The sequence below is a fragment of the Vespa velutina genome, chromosome 14, assembly GCF_912470025.1.
Source record: "Vespa velutina chromosome 14, iVesVel2.1, whole genome shotgun sequence".
Taxonomy (NCBI): Eukaryota; Metazoa; Arthropoda; class Insecta; order Hymenoptera; family Vespidae; genus Vespa; species Vespa velutina.
This window is the reverse complement of record NC_062201.1, coordinates 4,582,018-4,601,734: the sequence shown is the minus strand read 5'-3', so window position 1 is coordinate 4,601,734 and position 19,717 is coordinate 4,582,018. Positions and strand designations below refer to the sequence as shown.

At 35.9% G+C, this 19,717-nt stretch overlaps 1 protein-coding gene across 4 annotated transcripts in view; it reads left to right on the top strand.

Annotated features, from left to right (window-relative positions):
• The window catches only part of LOC124954217 (leucine-rich repeat-containing protein 24-like), a 152,841-nt gene that overhangs the window by 10,539 nt on the left and 122,585 nt on the right, over positions 1-19,717 (top strand). For all 4 annotated transcript variants that reach the window (XM_047506783.1, XM_047506781.1, XM_047506782.1 and 1 more), the window contains exon 2: positions 9,011-10,552. The gene's annotated coding sequence lies outside the window, so the exon portion shown is untranslated. The remainder of the gene's footprint in view (positions 1-9,010; positions 10,553-19,717) is intronic.

Here is a 19,717-nt window from a genome sequence, read left to right as displayed (position 1 = left end):
TTCGATGTCACCGGGCAATATTCTTCAAGATCCAATCTCGTCGTTGGTGTTCTTCTTTGAGGAAGTCAGGACAAAGTCCGCAGTCATGTATAAAGGATCTCATCGTTCAGTAAGAAAAGATCAGATGAAAGAGCGACATAGTCACAGCAAAAAGATCGATTCGTGAATGCCAAGGTCGAGCATTGCGATTTTCTTAACAGTCACGTTAACTATCAAGATTTTATTTAAGAAATCGAACATTTATGAAGTATGGGATCAAAGGTTTAAATCGTTTTGGTTACTCGAAGATAAGTTCTTGTTATTTAATTTTTTTCCTTTTCTTTTTTTTTGTGTGTGTATGCGTGTACGCAATTTCATTTACAAAAAATATTTTATCGTGAAAAATTGAGTACAAATTTAATCTGGCATTATTCATGAGAAACATTGTCAACAAATGTTACAAGGAATAGCTAGATACTTGATTACTATCTAACTATTCAAAGTACTACGAATTTGGCTCTTTGATCTTGGCAAAGATCCATTAAATATATAGATAAGGAAAGAGAGAGAAATAGAGGAGAGAGAGAGAGAGAGAGAGAGAGGGAGAGAGGGAAGGAATGAAGGAAGAGGAAGGAAAGGAAAGGTGGCCGCCCTCTCGAAGTCCGTTTAATCCTTCGAAATCACAGCACGCGTCCTTCCCCAGTGGCTCATTTCACAGTCAAATTCACTTGGTCGATGTCATTCCTATTTCAGTGTTCTAGCAACGTCGTTCTACCCCTTCGTCTCTACATTTTCCTCGTGTTATATCCTCCTCCTATTCGTGCTCGTCGTAGTCCTCGTGTTATTACTTGCGTCTCGCATTAACGACGTTAATTATTCGCGAAATACTGGCAGCATAGTCGCGTCGTATCAATTCTACCTACCGAGCGCTTGCTTTCGTTGGGAGCGCGTTGTAACGAAGATTTATCCTTTTCCCGATTACTGCTCTTGCCCTCTCTCTGCCCCCCCCCTCTCTCTCTCTCTCTCTTGTAAACCATTAAAGCAATGGTTGGATACGAGAGAGAAAGAGAGAGAGACCGTTCTACGCCTTTTAAATCCGTGCCGTCCATTAAAGGCGTCTGCGAATTAACGTAGCACACTCAGATTTATTATCGCTTAACGACGTAAGCGTATATACATGTGTCTATATGTATCATTTTGTATGCTACGCATTGCTATAAAATTTATCACGAGCGTAAAGGTAATATAAAAAACGTTAAACAGGATATTGAAACTTTCTATTCGATTATTAGTTTAATATGACCTACTCTCTGCCGTATTTGTGATATTTTTTAATTAAATATAAAATATTCGTTAGAACTCGTAATAATATAATTGAAGTCTTGTTAGACATTGTCCAACGTTGCTGGATTAGTTTTCTTACTTTAGAATGATTAGAAAGAGAGTGAGTATTACGTGTCATGATTTTTGAATGATTAAAATTGTAATCTGATTTGTTCGAGCGAGAATTCATTCATTTATTTTTTTTCTTTTTTTTTTTTTTTTTTTTTTTTTTATATTTCGTTCATCCCGTCCCGCTTTCAAATTGAAAGTAATTTATATATTTAAAAAAAGAAAAAGGAAATAATAGATATCCTTGATCATAGGATCGGATTAAATTTTGTAAGGTAACAGTTTAACGTCGATCTTAATCATAGGCAAAAGCTCTTTTGATCTATGCGATCATTTTGTGGATGTTCGATTGGATCATCGTCCTTTTGATTCCTTGAATTCCGTGCAGAATTCGATCGTTGGAGGATAAATTACAATGCGATTTGAAAACGATTAAAGCTCTGGTTATAGTAATTTTCGTCGTGAGAATGTATAGGTACCTCGATAGGTATAAATCACGATCGAGTCCAAGCACTAAACGCGATAATGTAGTTACCGAGCTATATCGTGACGCATCGATCGTACCGATATGAGCCGTCGGCTTACCTCGACGTCTACGAGCATTCTCAGTCAGCAGTACGAACGAAAATATCCTATCGAATCGACGCTCAAACGTTCTGCTCGACGCTAACTGATCGTCGATCGATCGATTAAGTTCCGAAATTAATGTTACGCTATATGGACATTTATCGAGAACGAGTAGGTACGAATTTCAATTCGTTTTCGGGATCTCCATATATCTCTACCGATATTTATATAACATAGAACGAAATAAATGAAGTTACCTAAAATAACAATTTCCAATGAAAAATGAACCCGAGGATGGATGTATTTGAAAGCAAATAATTCAAACTACGTTCTTCAGTTTTCGTGACATTTATCTTTTTTCATAATTCAGAACACACAGTGATTTATTTCCAACAACTTTATCTCTTTGTCTTTTTTCTTATACACACACACATTATATATATATGTATATGTATATGTACATGTATATGTATATGTATGTATATAAGTATCTTGTCATTTATCAGCACATTTTGCCCTCGTTCTTCCGTCGTCGCATATTCGTCCCTTATCTCGTTATCGTTGCATATGCTTCGAAAATTATTCACTGAACGAGGAATATTCGATAAGGGTTGAGCTCTCTTTTCGGTACGGTCATGTCGCTCTCGTCGATCAAATAACAACAAGCCCTGCGGCTCTCATGAAGGAGACGCCGTTACGACCTTCGTCAAAGTTGCTCGGCGCACCGCAACCGCGTTTCCTCTTCGCAAAATCGTAATTGAATTCGACAATAACCAGACCGCGGCTTGCCACGTGGAAAGGATGCCACGATGAGACAGAGAAAACGTGAGCGAGATAGACCGAGAGAGAAAGAGAGAGAGAGAGAGAAATGGAGAAGAGAGATGAAAGAAGCTCTCTAGAGTTTGATAGAGAAGGAAAGAGATAAAGATAGATGTAGAGAAAGTGAGAGAGAAAGATATAAAAAGGGTTGCTTCTCTTTCACGTAATACATTTAATCTAACGACGAGAAATTCACTGCGCCGCAAAGCGGCTGCGTTACGCGCCCATACACGCACGTAGTTGGAATAAAGTTAAGTTTCGTTTCGCCTTTGTAACTCAACGTCAGAAAGAGAGAGAGAGAGAGAGAGAGAGAGAGAGAGACGTCTTTATAATCGTATTGCTCATTTGGGACATTAACAGCAGAAGAAGAGAGTGGTCGTCTAACGTAAGCTCGAAACTAAATCGTTATGCATATGCAAACTGTTCATATTTTTTTATACTTTTTGTAAACTATCTTTTCTTTAGGGGAAAAATAGAAATAGAGAGAGAGAGAGAGAGAGAGAGAGAGAGAGAGAGAAAGAGACATTCTAGATCCTTTGTATTTCACTAGGTTGCATCTTGACTCGTGGAATGTCGATTTCCTTGTAATAATCGATCAAGCTTGGTTCCTTTTTGAAAAGAACTTCGATATCTCGGATCTTTGTTCCAATTTCTCTTTCATCGATCGAGAGGGTAATATTCTTTGAAAGAAGTAGAGAAAGGAAGAGAGGAAGAGAGAGAAAGAGAGAAAGAGAGAGAGAGTGGAAGTGGAATGGAGATGGGGCGGGAAGATATAAGGTATACTTGTATACGTTCTTTGGAGTAAGTCGAGCACGTTACAAATGCTTACGATCAGAAGATCGAACAAATCTTTTGCGATCGTAAGCTCTACGTCGTTTTATAAATAAAAAGAAGAAATTTCTTGTAATAAATTATTACGGTGGCTCGTGCCTTAAGGAGAGAGTTTGAAACGCGAGAAGAGACATTGCCGTAGTTGTGTTCTTCGCTCGAAGGGTTTAATATTAAGGGCACATTTCGGTGAGTAGTCTTCTCTCTCTCTCTCTCTCTCTCTCTCTTATCCTCTTGCTTACTCTGTACATGGCTACGCCCGTTCGTGACCCGATTTTCATCGATAACGGCCGTTGCTGCACACCAATGTCTACATAATTCACAGAGTGAACGAAGTCGTCCGAGCCATCGCTTTCAGCCAATACAGTAGTTGGCTTGACACTTTAATCCACCGCGATCCTACGAATGTACTTCCGGATATTTGAATTGCTAATTCGTAGACCGAGTCAATCTTACAGAGAAGGCGAGAAATTTACTTTCACGACATTTTCAAAAATCCTTTCTCCGTAATGTTTATTCAATGTTAATACGTAGTATAACGATAAATAATAACTTATTTATTCAGAGAAAATTGTGTTAAGTTTGTGTAGATAAGTCATTTGTTAGATTTAAATCAGTTTCGTTCTAAATATCGTGATATTTAGAACGATAACGATTTTATTTATTTAATAATAATGATTTTGTTAGAATTCTAATTTATCATCGGTCAAAGAGATAGATGAATGAAATGATTTCACCTCATTTCACGTGCGCGAAACACAAACGACATTTCTCGCACTTTAATCCGTGTCGTGTTACCATTGACGATAATTAGTCTAAGTCAAGTTTATGTAACCCACGATAAAGGGGCTAGAACGTGCGATTTGATTAATTGCATTCTGCCGACGGTTAGATCCATCGTACGAGCCGACGTATGTCGTGCTATTCTGTGATAATAATTGTTACATCTTGTCCGTATTCAATACACTTTGTTCATTTTCATCGTTTTCTATTAAAACATTTTGATTCATATCTCTTGGCAGGATGAGAAATAGAAATATAGATAGATGGATAGATGGATAGATAGATATACAGAGAGGGAGAGAGAGAAAGGGAGAGGAAGGGACAGGAAGGGAGAGAGCGAGAGAGCGAGAGAGCGAGAGAGCGAGAGAGAGAAAGAGAGAGAGAGAGAGAGAGGACGATGCTTTTCCTATTACGGAAAGTGAGACGAAGTTCCAGAGAGTTGAATAGCAATTATGCAAAGTACGTTCTTTGAAACGATTTGCCAAGTTCGTTTATTACCTGAGTTATCAAAAAACAAAAAGATGAGAAAGGAGAGGAACGAAACGAGACAGTTTTATGAAGTAATAAATCATCGTGAATCGTTCTTCCTAATGCCATTCAAACTCAGTTTCTCTTATCGAAGTTTATCATCTGCAAAATCCTAGGCAGGATATAGTTAGAGGTATAGAATCATTTGAATAACTTAATGTTCTACTTAATCCGATAATGACAATAGTAGACGTAACGACGTATTGTCAACGATGTAACTTTAATACTAGTCATTATTATAGTAAACATATAAAACATAAATCCACACACATGCGCACACATGTGTGCCTGTACGAACGCACTCATACGAGTCAAGATCTTTTGTATGTCTATTAAATTATTTTCGAATGTAATACTTTGCTTTTTAATTATTTTTATTTTTCTATATATTATGTATCGTATATCGACACGTTTTTACTGTCGATAATACTGACTATTTTTCCTTTTTCTTTGTTCAATTTTTCACAAACACATGTTGTTACATACAATGGGCGTTCGATTATATTTAAATGGGACACTTTAAACGGTCAATGAAAATTTTATGCCAACGTTAAAGCTCCTTCCATTTGCATTCTCGTTTCTTCCTTTAAACGTTACGATCCTTTTTCACTTTTTCTTTTTTCCTTTTCCTTCTTCTTTTTTTTCTTTTTTCCCCTCTCTTTCTATTCTCTTTTATTTTCTTTATTCGTGCACACATCTTTAAAGAAACAAGCTTCGGAAAACGCAAGACCCACTTACAAAGAACTGTACTCGGTAGAATCGGAGATAGAAGTCGACACATAATAGCGTCCACGTTTCCCATTTCCATTTTTCCACAAACTCGGATAGGAACGAGCGAAAATGCATCCATGCAGACACTTCAACAATCTCTGGACATCGTTGAAACAAGCCGGTTTAAATTTTTCGTAGAGTTCGAGCCAATTCTATCTGCACGACTAAAATTACCTCTTTTACCATTTTGTTCTATTTTAAACAAAACTTTTCTTTTATTATTAAATGAATAGTCAACTATGTAAAAATTGTATCGATATGATATCATTTGAGAATGAATTGTTAGAAAGAAGGGAAAAAAATATTAATAAACTTTTAACGAAAAAGGCCATTTCATTACTATAGACTTATTTTTCATTTTTTATCGAATACACACACACATATATATATATATATATATTCAATTAATACATTTCTTTGTACTTTCTTCTGCTTTAAGATTTTATAAATCTGCAGATGTTCCGTTGTAACACTGACTTTTTTTATGGAATAATATCAAAATGAATTTTGTAGTTTTCATCAGAAATGAATATGAATTGTAAAGCCTGTGTATTTTCTTTTTTTTTTTTTTTTTTTTTTGACATTCGTTCGAAAAGATTGCGTTGATCAGACAACGGATTTTTATCGAAATGATCTATATGTAGGAGGTGGTAGATAGGACGATCACTATAATCGAACGAACACGGTAAGTTCCGTAGAAAGAGAATAGTAAATGGAAGAAAAAAATCACAAAAGCCATCCGTACGAGGAAACGAAGAATACGATCGACAACGGGCGTCAATTAGAGCGTGAAAAGATTTGTGTACTTCGATATGGAGAGGAAAAAAAGTATTGTAAACGTCATGAAGAACGATCGAAGTGTGCACCTCGACGTAGGTGAACGGAAAGAGAAAAACGAGAAAGAGAAAAACGATGGGTTGCGAACAAGGCTGAGCGCCAATAATACGTCCTCGTTCTCGCACCTCCTATACTCGAAGTCCAAAACGAGACTTTAGAATTCTCAATGCGAGTTTATTCGTATAGAAATGGAATTAATTAGTTTCGTGAATTCGCGATGCCTGATATGTTGCCCGCCAAATTTCAAAGATTAGTTTCCGAATTCGACGTAAGTTAGTTCGATTGGTTCGATATATTGTTATCGAAGCAATTAACTCGAGTTTAATTATAGAATGATAATCTAACTATATTGCTTTATATGGCTTGTTATCAAAAATATTGAATTATGCCGTATCTGTCTAATGATTGAAAACTTTGACGTTATTTGAATATTTATCTTGATTATCGTTTTCCTTAATAACTCGAATCTTTATTAAATCGCGAAGGATATAATCGATGATACAATCAAAGAGTTTTATTGGTCTGTTTGTCGGTAAACTTTTTCTTTACCGCGAACCATTAATTATTACTTTCTGCTAAATGTCTCGAGGAAGGGAAAACTTTTAGAGGAGAAGTCTTTGCGTTTTCTTTTTGTATGACGGAGATCGGACTAGACTACTTTTGGTAGCGAGCCCGGAACGTGGCTTGAGACGACTGAAATTCGGTGACCGAAACGAGAGAAGACGATTTCTTCTATCCTCGATGTTTCTTTTTCTTTTTTTCTGTTTCCTCTCTCTCTCTCTCTCTCTCTCTTTTTCTCTTACAGAGGAGGTAAAGAAGCGTTAAAAAATGTTCCACCGTCCGATTCGATTGGTATGAAACGATGCGTTAGAGACGAGAATAGTAGGAGAAAATACGATTTAACGTGGCGTGGTTCTGGTGCAAAGTATAAATATGAGGGAGAAAGAGAGAGAGAGAACCGACACCGACGGTACCAACCGTGAGCCCGGAAATATGCTTGACGTTAGTATATTTACAGATAGTTATGTTGTAAATATCCTGCATATACTTGTCATACTGAGTTTTCAGAGTAAAGAGATAGAAAGTAGATAGATCGGGAAAGAGAGAGAGAGAGAGAGAGAGAGAGAGACCATCAATTTACTACGTCGTTTAATTCTCGCGCGAGTCGACGAGAAAGATGTTTCAGTTAAATGAGAAAACGCTTCGGCCGGATTTGGCTTTCAATTTATAAAGTGGAAATACTCATCGTACGTTCCACGTCGTAATGTCTCCTTGGGGCTTATTAAAAGCGAATAAGCGGTGTTACGTGAAACACGCTTCGTAAGTAGATATTGTATGTACTTACTAAATATATATGTATATATGTATATGTATATGTATATGTATGTTTATATGTATGTATGTATGTATGTATTTATGTATGTAGAAAGTTTCTACGTAAGAAAAGTTATTTTCGTATTTCTCATCTTTGCTGTGAAATATCGATAAGATATCGTACTCGTTTCATTTTATTTTCTTTGGATTTAATTTTCTTCAAGTCCATAATTTTTTTTCAAAATTCTTTGTACAACCATTAATAACTTGTTTTGATAGAATAAAACATTAAAATTGTATTTAGAATTCGTTCGCAAGTTTTAGAAAGCGAATGTGTCGAACGAAATCATTCACCTTCTCAAAGGAATAATACGATTTATTTTAAGAGCGATTAAACAACAAATGAAATGTACAAATTGATTATCTTATAATATTCGTAGCAAGGGTAACGTTGTCTTAAACAGGTTCTTTTTCGTTATAGAGAAAGAGAGAGAGAGAAAATTTCCGGCATATTTCTATCCTATTTTCGCTATTTGGCAACAGTCCGAGTATTCTGAATTTTAATAAGGATAGATCCGTCGACAAAAACTAGGCGAAGGTGAATCTGCGGTCTCGTCGTTTCCAATTACCACGCCTATTTTCTATGTGCTCCTTTCGTTCATCAAAGTACGACAAGCTCTCTAATAATAACTTTCGAACTACGACATTTCGTAGTTCACTTTTACACGATTGCTCTCTCTCTCTCTCTCTCTCTCTTTCTCTTGCTCACACTCTTACTCTTTTTATTTTTCTCTATTTCTTTTTCTCCCTTTCCCTTTTCCTCGTACCACCATCGTACATTTTATAGTCCGTAAGCTTTCGTCGGAAAACATATTTCACAGGTTTCCAGCTTCAAATCCATTTGCAAATCTCTTTTTTTTTTCTCCGCGTTTGCACGGACTCGTAGCGACGAAATTTTCACCCGTCGATTCGTTTTGGTTAAAGAACATCGAAGTCATTCTATTTGAAAAAGATTACTCTTTTAAGTAAGAAATTTCTAATAAAAACTATAGCAAATTTTCAATTTCCAAAAGGTATAGCTATTTAAACGGGCTATCGAATGTATTAGATATATCATTTCGTTGGATACATATTATTTCAATAATTACGTGCATCGAACGATTACATCAAATAAATTTCTTTCTTTTTTCAGACGTTCCAGGGATCTTCTATTAATCAGATGGAAATGGTTCATTCTTCTCATTCTTTTTCTTCAATTTCTTACGAGAGAATAGTGATACACAGTAGTTTGAAAAAAAAAAAAAAAAATAAAAGAAAGAAGAAAAATAAAAAGAGATAGGTGATTGTAACGAATCGGGACTCAGTCAAAAGAGAAATAAAACATCCTTTCTGAGTTCGAAAAAAAGGAAAGCAAAAGAAAATAAAAATGAAAGCAAAGCGAGTCAAGTCAAAACAAAAAAGAAAAGAAAACAAAATAAAAGTAAACAAAAAGGGAAAGGTACATGTACTTTAGTTATATACCGTAGGTACTACGGCTGGCAGGCCACTCACCGAGACAAACGTTTTTATTAGGAAAAATCAGGAGGCGAGACGAAATCTAGGACCGAGCGCGTGCGCTTTGGGATAGGCGAAGGAGGGTTGAGGAAAAGGTTGAGGAGTAGGGGTTGGCGCCCGGTGGCGCCCCACTCGTCGCTCGGCACCCTTCCACTTTTGGCTCGCGGCGCGCACGCCGTCGCCGCCGTCGCCGCGACGGCAGGGTTGGGCTGTTGTCGGAAGGGTGGAGGTGTCAGGCGCCAGTCGCTACGCGGACGCTGAGCTCGGGATTTCCCTCGTCTTCGCGATATAGAGCTCTATTTTCAGTATCTATCTATCTATCTATTTATCTCTCTCTCTCTCTCTCTCTCTTTCTATTTTGCTCTTTCCACCCCTTCGCCCCTCTAAAAGCAGTGCGTGTGAATGCGCGCGCGCGCTCCCCACGTTTTCACCCTCTCCATTTCATATCTTCTTTTCTCCTTTCTTCCTTTTTTCTTCCCCTCTTCTTGTTGTTCATTTCCTTTTCTTTCGTTTTCGTTCCTATTCCATCGTGAAGCAACCTTTTATGCATGCGCCGTTTTTTTTCCAGTCGACAATCGAAGAAACGAAATACACACCCCTCGAAAATATCATTCAAGTCCAGACGCAACCCTCTTTCCATATACATCCCGGAGTTCTTACCCGCTTGATTCGTCCTAGTCGTAGGGTGAGGGTCGTAGGAGCAAGACATTTAGAGAAAGAGAGACAGAGAATCGAGTTGTAGAAGGGGAATCGAGATAGGAAGAGAGAAAGAGAGAGAGAAAGAGAGAGAGAGAGAGAGAGCGAGTAAGGGTTCGGGTGGTGGGGAGGATTGTAAGTTCGCGAGAGTTCAGTAGAACGCGTGTGATCGAGAGTCGCAGTCGCGCGGGACATTTTCTTTTTCTTATTTCGTGTTTTCGCGTGTCTTTTTGTAAGAAAGTGATGATAAGAGAGTTCTCTTCTTCGAAGATCGTGAAAGGATAGAGTGATCGATTCGAAAGTACAGTAATTCATCGAAGGTGGTTTCGAGAGAGGATAAAGAGGGAGCTGTACGAAGAGAGAAAGAGAGAGAGAGAGAGAGAGAGAGAAAGAGGAGGAAGTGAAGAGGAGTAGAAGGAGGGGGAGGAGGAGAAGAAGGATCATGGAGAAGAATGGATCGAGATTGTGATGTTACTTGCGAGGGGTAAGTGTGTACGTGCGCGTACGTGTGCCTCTGTTTGTGCATGTGTTTTATTTTCCGTGGTGGTTTCGGTGCATATACGCGTGTATATATATACATATATATTTATATGTATTTATATATATATATATTGATATATATATATATACATATATATATGTATATATGTATATATATATATATAGTATATATATTGAGTGAGGATCGTTTTGCGAAAGAGAGTTTCTTCCTCGGCCACTTCAAAGGAGACGCCACGAACACAGGAATTTCGAGGACTATAAGGACTATTCGTCCTTTCACATCACAAGTGCTTCTCGAATACGATCGAGTAACGGGATAATCGAATTCGTTTCGACGGTGACGTCATCACTCGATGCTGGACTACGTTGTTATATGAACTACGTAACTCTCATCATACTCGTTGAGGAAGACAGTGGAACGATTGTTTTCTTTGATAGAAAAAAAAAAAAAAAAAAGAAATAGAAAAATAAAAAAAATAAAAAAATAAAAGAATAATGAAAAAGAGAAAAGAAAAAAAGTGTACGAACGTAGAAAAATATTGAAAAGGATCGAGTTTCTGAATTCTCGTCAGGATTTTTCTCTCAGGTTGAACTTTTCCAACGAGAAAAGATATTACAATATTTTACTTGCTGGCCGTCGTACCCTCCTTTTTTTCTTCTAAAAATCTTTCTTTATAGACATTTTTCTTTCTCTTCTTTTTTTTCTTTCTTTTTCTTTTCAAAATGTATATAGAAGATAAGGGGAAGTTGGGTGTCCTTTAAAAGTCTTGTCCCTCTCTCTCTCTCTCTCTCTCTCTTTTTCTCTCTTTCTCCGTTTCTCTCTCTCGAACATTTTCTTCTACGTAATCGGTTGTGATCGCGCGTGAAAGGATGGACCTCTACCAAGATTGGTTTACCTACAGCTTCATCTTTGTCTCTCTCTCTCTCTCTCTCTTTTTCTATTTTTTTCTTTATTCTCTCTTTCTCTTTTTTTCTCTCTTTTTTTATCCTTTTCTTTATTCTCTTTTTCTCTCTCCCCCTTTCTCTCTCGATCTCTGAATAGCGCGGAAAGCAGTAAAGAGGGCGGTCGATTAAATGAAATTAATGGTTCTGGCACGACGGTGACGGGCACGATCTAGCTCGGGCAATTAAACGACGGACACGGAGCCTCGCGAGAGGAACTTTCCGAGATATATCTGTCCACTATTCCTTATTCAAGAAGCGATACGGAAGATCGGCATTCACCGAAATAACATTTTTTTCTATCGCTTCGTTTGACGATAATTTAGAAAGACGTGTGAATTTCACTATATGGAATACTTTTTTTGTTCTTTTCTCTCTCCCTCTCTCTCTCTCTCTCTCTCTCTCTCTCTCCCTCTTTTCTATCATTAATTAGGACAAATCATAGAAAGAATCACGACTATTTTTTCACCATTATATTTTTCATTATCGTCTTTTCATTACATTGCCCTTCAATAATAAAGTTGCTTTCGAATGCAACTCATGTAAATTACGATTTGAAAGGTCATTATACTCGTACTATACCACGCGTTAATGAATTATGAAACACTTTGACAATATTTATGGTTGTGTTTATTATTGTTGACTTACGTGAAACGTTTACTCCCACTTACTTTTACAAATTTCCCTATAAATATTTAATTATTTAATTCGGTATTAAATTTGTTTTGTTTGTTTTTCTTTTTTTATATATATATATATATATATGTATATATACTTCATTACGTTTGAAATATTTTGTCATATTTTTCTTTCTTTGATAGATACCGGCAGAAAAATATTTTCATTTGATTTCGAGTACGTTCACCGTTAAGTGACACGATATCAAACGATTTTAATACGGTTCGTTGCACGTTTCTTTCCTGTTTTGAACATGCGGACTTCCATGTACAACACTTTTATTTTCTTTTGGAATCCCGTATAAATTTAATACTATATGCGTTTATCATGATGTTAATCGTAGGCGGCTGATAGTAAAAAAAGTTTGTCGATTTTTCCATTGGAACATTTAACACTGTTTACAAAAGGAAAGACTTAAGGACACGTATTCGGGGCATATAAATTTAATTCTGAAATAGCTTAAAGTTAGTTTAAATCTCTTATTTCGAACGTGGGAGTACCACCCTCTCAACATGCCCATTAAATCCACAGCATCGAGTAATAAAACTTTTTACTACGCGCAACTACGTCGAACTTACATAAATGCTCGACCGTGTTGATTCAAATAGAAAGAAGAAAAAACAAAGAATGGAAAAGAAAGAAAAGAACGGTGGAAGGGAGGGATGATAAAAGTAATGGGATAAGAGAAAAGAAGAGAGAAGCAGAGAATTTTTTCGTTTTTACCACTGTTATACTCGATAAACATTCGATTCACGGTTTTGATACAAGTTTTAACCCTCTTCTTTTCCATTCCCCCTTTTTCATGTTTCCTTTTTTTTTCTTTCTTTCTTTCTTTTTATTTTTCTTTCTTCCTTTTTTTGCTTTCTTTCTTTTTTTTTTCTTGTATCAAGCCTCAAAGCCTCGTACTTCGACGGAAAAGTTTGGACGCGGCTGCGGCTTCGAAGGTCGAATCGAAGTATCCCTCGAATTTTCTTTTGACCACAAAACGAAAACTGTATCTTCTCTTCCTTTGGCCCTTTTTTCCCTTTAAAACTAGCTCGTAGAGTTTCGTTTTCGTCTTCCACCGTTTCGTTAAGCCGTTCGATGGTATTCGCAATAAAACGAGATAGAGAGATAGAAATAGATAGAAACAAAGAGAGAGAGAGAGAGAGAGAGAGAGAGAGAGAGAGAGAGAGAGAGAGAGAGAGAGAGGGAAGTAGAAAGTCGTCTTCGATCCAATCGTCTCCGATCGTACCGATGTAAACCCATGCTCGACGGGAGAGAAACGAGCGTGTTCCCTTTCGTATCTTTACGACGTACCTTCGAAGAATCGCTCGAGGTCGATTCAAGGAATGCTTAGCGGTTCGAACGAATATCATCAGAACAAAGACGATTGACTTGAGTTCGTAAGGTCACGCTATTGCGTACTTCAATTTAATAGTACTATTACAATTACAATTAGATTTTACTCGAGGATATTTATCATCTCATTTTGAATTTCTGATTTCCTGCATTCAAAAGGGTGTTAATACCTTCTTATTATTTAAAAGAGATAATAATTTTTTTTTTATATCGACGATAAGAATATAATACTGCATATTTTTGGGTAAAAGATAGATGTGTGTATATATAATTTTTTTTTCTTTTTTTTCTTAATCTGGTTTATTTCCCTGGAAGATCAAGAAGAAGCCGAAAGCTTCGAGAATCCCCGAACTATTTCAATACTTTACGAAGTATCAGGTATTTACGAAACCACCATACTACACCGCGAATATTCACGTAACTGAGCAAATACTTGGAAAGCCATGGAGCCTATTACAGAAAATACAATCTCGTAAGAATAATGGTAATTAATAATGATTCTGTCTTTCTTTCTACCACCCTCTCTCTCTCTCTCTCTCTCTCTCTCTCTCTCTTATTCATTCTTTTCCTTTTCCGCAGTTAAACGTGTATAAATATCAGCGATGCATTTTATTCCATTACGACTTTTCGCTTCGTTTAGCAGAAAAAGTAAGAAAGCTAATGATTAATTAAAATTTATAATCGTAATAAATTTTATTTTATATCAAAGTTATATTTCATAAGTTAAATAATCGATACGATGAAACGCATTGTTTGTTTCTCGACGCGTTCTCGTACTCTCGAAGGAGAAGAAAGCTTTAAAAGTCATCATTGTTTCCTGAAGCTAGGAAGTCGAACGAAAGTATCATCGATATTGCGAATCACGTTTGACGAAGTAACGCTTTAAAATAGGCCCTCCGAGAAAATGATTTATCCGCAAGAAGAAATACGTTTTAAAAATATTATTTCTAAATTATAAAATCGTTTTCGACGTAGAATAAATTTGTATGGATTATGAATTTTTGGCTCATTGATTTTCCATTTCTTTGATTTTTCCGATTTAATTACAAAATACATTCGTTTCGAAATGAATGAAGTTTTTCCACTTTTAAGATGATTCGAGATTAAAACTTTGAAAATGATCGTAGTCGTTTGAGTGATCCTTAGGATTTTCATTAAAAGGAAACTTATCCAGTCGTAGAAGTACTTACGGTGATTAAATCATCCACTCTAACGAATTCTATGACGTCAAAGGAATTCACGTAGAGTCGTAATTCGTGCTTACGCATTATTCGCGAGAAGACGATTTTCATCGTAGAACAACGTTGAAACAACTCGGTAAAATTAATTCGGTCGTTTCCATGAGTAAAATTGTACCATTCGATGTGATTCGAAGTGGTGGAGCAATGGACGATTATTCCTAACAATTAATTTCCAGCCTCGAATGCATTCGAAGTTTTGTCATTACGCGTTTCGTCTATATTTCATTCGTACCGACGTATTTGATTTGTTTTCGTAATGGCGATTAATGCAATCAAATGCGAACAAAATATAATAGTATATGGCAAACTCAATATTATTCTTCTTTCTCTTTTTATTTTTTGTTATTTTTCTTTTTTTTCTTTTTTTTTTTTTTTCTTTTTTTTTTTTATCTTTTTCTTTCTTTTTCTTCTATTCAATAGAGTTTCACCAACTTATACTTTTTACCACACGGAATCGTAATCGAGAATATCGTAATTGTTTCTCAATAAAGAAGCTTTATTGAAATAATTAATGAAGTTTTCGTATGAATGGTATTTATTGACCAGATTATTACGAGTTACGAGTAATAAGCTTACAAATGAAATTATTTAGTCGATTAACGTCGAAAAGAAGTGGAAACTTTTTTATTTGTCTTTTACCAAATAATATATAACTTCGTTTACTTTTTTGTTTTAATTAGTATCATGAAAGTGGGTACGCTAAAACCACCAGGAAATAAGTTCAATCGCATTATCTTTGGTTCGGCGACTGTAAGTCCACGAAAAGTTTTTTAACTGTGATAATCTCGATTATATCATTATATGTGCATCACATAACATTCGTGATTTTCTTCATCTCTGGCGATTTTGCATCAGCTACGGTTATTAAACTTTTCATTATCATTGTTTTCAATCGGTGCAAGCGAGATTGACCTTTTAGCCTTTGCATCGTATTAATATTGTTCGACGTATCGTTCAATGCAAAGTGTTAAAAACTTTTAGAAATGCTATTGCTACTCATTCGTGGTAGTACAAAGGTACTTCGCTTAAAGGTCAACCAAACTTTTCTTTTTTTTTTTGTTTTGACGCGAAAAAAAAGAAGATTAGAGGCAAAGGACATTTGAGCATTCATTTAACACCATATGTGGATATCGTAAAGATGCAAAGTTAGTCAGGCATTTTTGGAATTCGATAAATTTTTAATTTTGCAACTTTGTCGCTTTTTAAAGAGGTCAGCTCGCTACGAGTTAACGTAGAATGCAAATTGGAGAAATATTGCACGATCTAATATCAGAAATAAAAAAAAAAAAAAAAAAAAATTATAGTCATAAATTAGGATTAGAGACACGCATAAATTTAAGCATTTTTCTTCTCGAATTAAAAATTAACTTTTCGCATGTATTAAATTTTCACCAATGTGTAATTATTTTACGGGAAAAGTCGACGGAACGTAAACGTCCATCGTACGATTTTATGTCGTCGTGATAACCACACGTTATCGTATCTGATCCTAGACTTATAAATCTATCCTCGTACCAACATAAATTTTATCATTTACGGGCATCGAAGACGAGGATCTTGCTTTTCCTTTGTTTCTTTTCCTTTGTTTCTTTTCCTTTATTTCTTTTCCTTTTTTCTTCCTCTACTCCATAAAGAAAATACGTATTTTCTTGCAATCAGATTTATTTTCTGAATATTTAGGGGATGAAATTTTGCAATTACTTGCAAGCGAGTTAAACTGTGATTTATGGAACGATCTATGTGATATCCCTATAGGTGTGTATATATATATATATATATGACTATTTTTAATTGTTGCAAAATTATAAAAATTCGAAATAGAGTGAGATAGAAAGTATATTCGACTTTATTCCTTTCTCGTACAAATAATAGATTTTCAACAAAAAAAAAAAAAAAAAAAAAAAAGAAAAAAGAAAGATACCCTAATAAAATCTCAAATTTGCATTTTTACTAGAGCAAGAACGGCACATAGTTGTCGATCGTGTCGAGAAGCAAATGAGATTGTCGTGTAAATAAAGAAGTTGAAAGTTAACTAGAAAAGAATAGGGATGAATTTCTAACCGTAAGAGGGAACGGAGGAGATCTGTGTTGGAATGAATTTAAAGAAACGAGAAAAAGTCGGTCGACTTTTGCGTATGGAAATGTTAAGCAAAGAAACCGCCACGCTAATGATCCCGAGTCTTCTTATCGGCTTAAATTACAAACTGAAAACGTAAATTGGGACGTCGCGCTTAGGTCGAAGAAACAATAGGTTCCCGACTTTCGAAACTTAATTAGGACGGTTTTGCGAAGTATAACGATCGCGTTGCGGCAAGCGAATATCGTGCGACGTCGAAACGAACGAGAGAAAAGGGCGAATAAAGGCTCAAGGAAAATTCGAATGCGGTACTTTGTAAATACGATTCTTCAATGAACCTTAAACCTTGAAACTAGGTCGATTTGGCGGACCCATGGTAGGATTTTTAAATAAGCTTTCGTATCGTATTTTATTCCTTCGAAAAAGGAACGTTTGTGCAAAGTGAGTTTATAATATTTACGAAACGAAGGGAAAACGTAATAAGGATTCTTATAAAAGTATGTATCTCGAATCGTAACCGCAGAATTGTAATGGCATATTCAATAATTTCGATAATTTATATATATATATACATACATACATTGAAATATAAGTAAATACAAATATATACAAATAAAATAATAATTTTTACATGTCAAAGATAACACACACACACACACACATATATATATATACGTACACATACCTATTTAGATTACATGCTCTGTTCCATGTGGGTAGTTATAAAAAGGGACAGTTGAGTCACTAGCTGACCGTAACGTGCATACGGGTGATCCTTTGACCGTGTCGGTGTTCAGGTGTCACGTTAAAATAAAATAGAAAAGCAAGGAATAAAGGTCAGAAAATCGAGGGGAAAGACATGTGAGGAAAGGGACGAGGTGGGAAGGACAGGTGACGGAAACGCAGTCTGTTTCCTGTGCAGAACAATCGAAAGAGCGATGCTACGTGCGTGACCAGTGTTCCTCTCCCTTCCCCCTATATAACTCCGCCCTACCATTCATCCCTTTCTCTGCTCTTGAAACGGTCCTTTAACCAATGGCACACGCAATTTTGTGCATTGTACAAAACGTGGTTCCAACCGCCACCCGTTAACTCTGCTTTTAATGCCACGTGCAGGATACGGAAAAGGAGAGAGAGAGAGGAGAGAGGGCGGAGGCGTATCGATCAAGCGTTGGAATTTTCTTTCTTCCTTTTTTCTCTTTTCTTTTTTTTTTTTTTTTCTAACCTTACCTCCGCCCAAACATAAGGTTGTAGGGTTCCAAGTAGCAATTTGTCACGTGCCAGACGTACACATACTTTTTGCGAGCCTTCCTTCGTAAAATAGGTAATTTACTTCACATTCGGATGATATAAATTCAATTATAATGTTCTTCGTTTATAATGGATGATTGTTTTAAAGAAACGTAAGTCTTTTGTTGAAAAAACAAAAGAATTTTATTATAACGAGATCGAATCTTTGATATAAAAATTAATAAAATATATCGTTGATTATAATCTCATAGATATTTTTATGGTATTGCTTATCGAATATCTATAATTGCTTCAGGTAGAATAATCGAGAAAAAGATCAATAATGATTTCGAAGACGTATGTTGGCTGACATGAACCGTCTATCGGAGTTGCGTATCGCGATCGGAAAGCTATCAGAGGTAAAGGAGAACACGGCTAAATTGGAACATCGCTCGTTCGGCCGTGGGTCAATGCACAAAGTATCGGAACTTCGGGTCACAGAGGGAGAGAGAGACAGGGAGAGAGAGAGAGAGAGAGAGAGAGAGAGAGATCGGTTAATCAAGAAGTCGAAGCTCGATGTCGCATCACCGTGTTGCATCGGCCTGTTTGATTTTGAATCAGGCCCAGACATAGCTAGGACCGAGAACACGAATTGCAAGCTTCGAAGATAAATATCGGATTTTTTTTTTCACCTTAAGAATTTACGAAATATTTTTATTAAAATAATTATTTGATCAAAATGAATTATTAATTCTGATTCTCGAATCGTACAAGATGATATTAAATATCATATTTAGTCACGGCAAAATATTATTTTAATCTAAATCAATCATTCAATTTATTAGCCATGTAAAAATAAGTATTTATAAAATTGATATCTGTATATACAACGGTTACTAATTCCCTATTATTTAATAACATTGCAGTATCCGACAATACGAACGATGCGTACTATCGCCACAATTGTATTTTATTTGAACGACTGTAGATATAGCAGTCAGAGAATATAAACGTTGACAATAATTCGGGCGCGTAGTTAGCGTGTCGTTTGTACAAGCAAATTATTACGAAGTTAAATGGGAGCGAGTCTCTGTGAATTAGCTATGTCGATCGCCGGAGGCTATTAATTAAAGCGTAATTATTTATATTATTCGCTTCCTGAAACAACAGAAATCGATGTGTTGTCATTATAGATATGTACTACGTGTATATGTGTGATAGCATTGTTTTTGGATTCTATCGACTCGATATACGATTCGTTGATAAGTGAAATTCTTTTTACATTAGTTGAAATATATTCGTGCTAGTGAAAGTGTAGATTTAACGAAGAAAAAAGGAAAAAAGGAAAGACGAAGTTTCAATGAAAAATACGTTTGTGCGTCTGTCGATGGATTTTAGAATTCAATGAGAAAAACGATATAATAATTTTGTACGATGATCATCAACTTATTCATTAATATAATCAGTTTAAAAACAATAGCGATGGCTGATTGATTCTCGTTTGAGTTTGAATAGAAGATTTTTCTTTTTCGTTTTTTTTTCTTTTTTTCTTTTTTTTTTTTTTTTTTTGCTTCTCTCGCTCTCGTTATCTTCCTTTTGCTCTGTTTGTTACTCCTTTTTGTCTGTGCCTCATTTTACG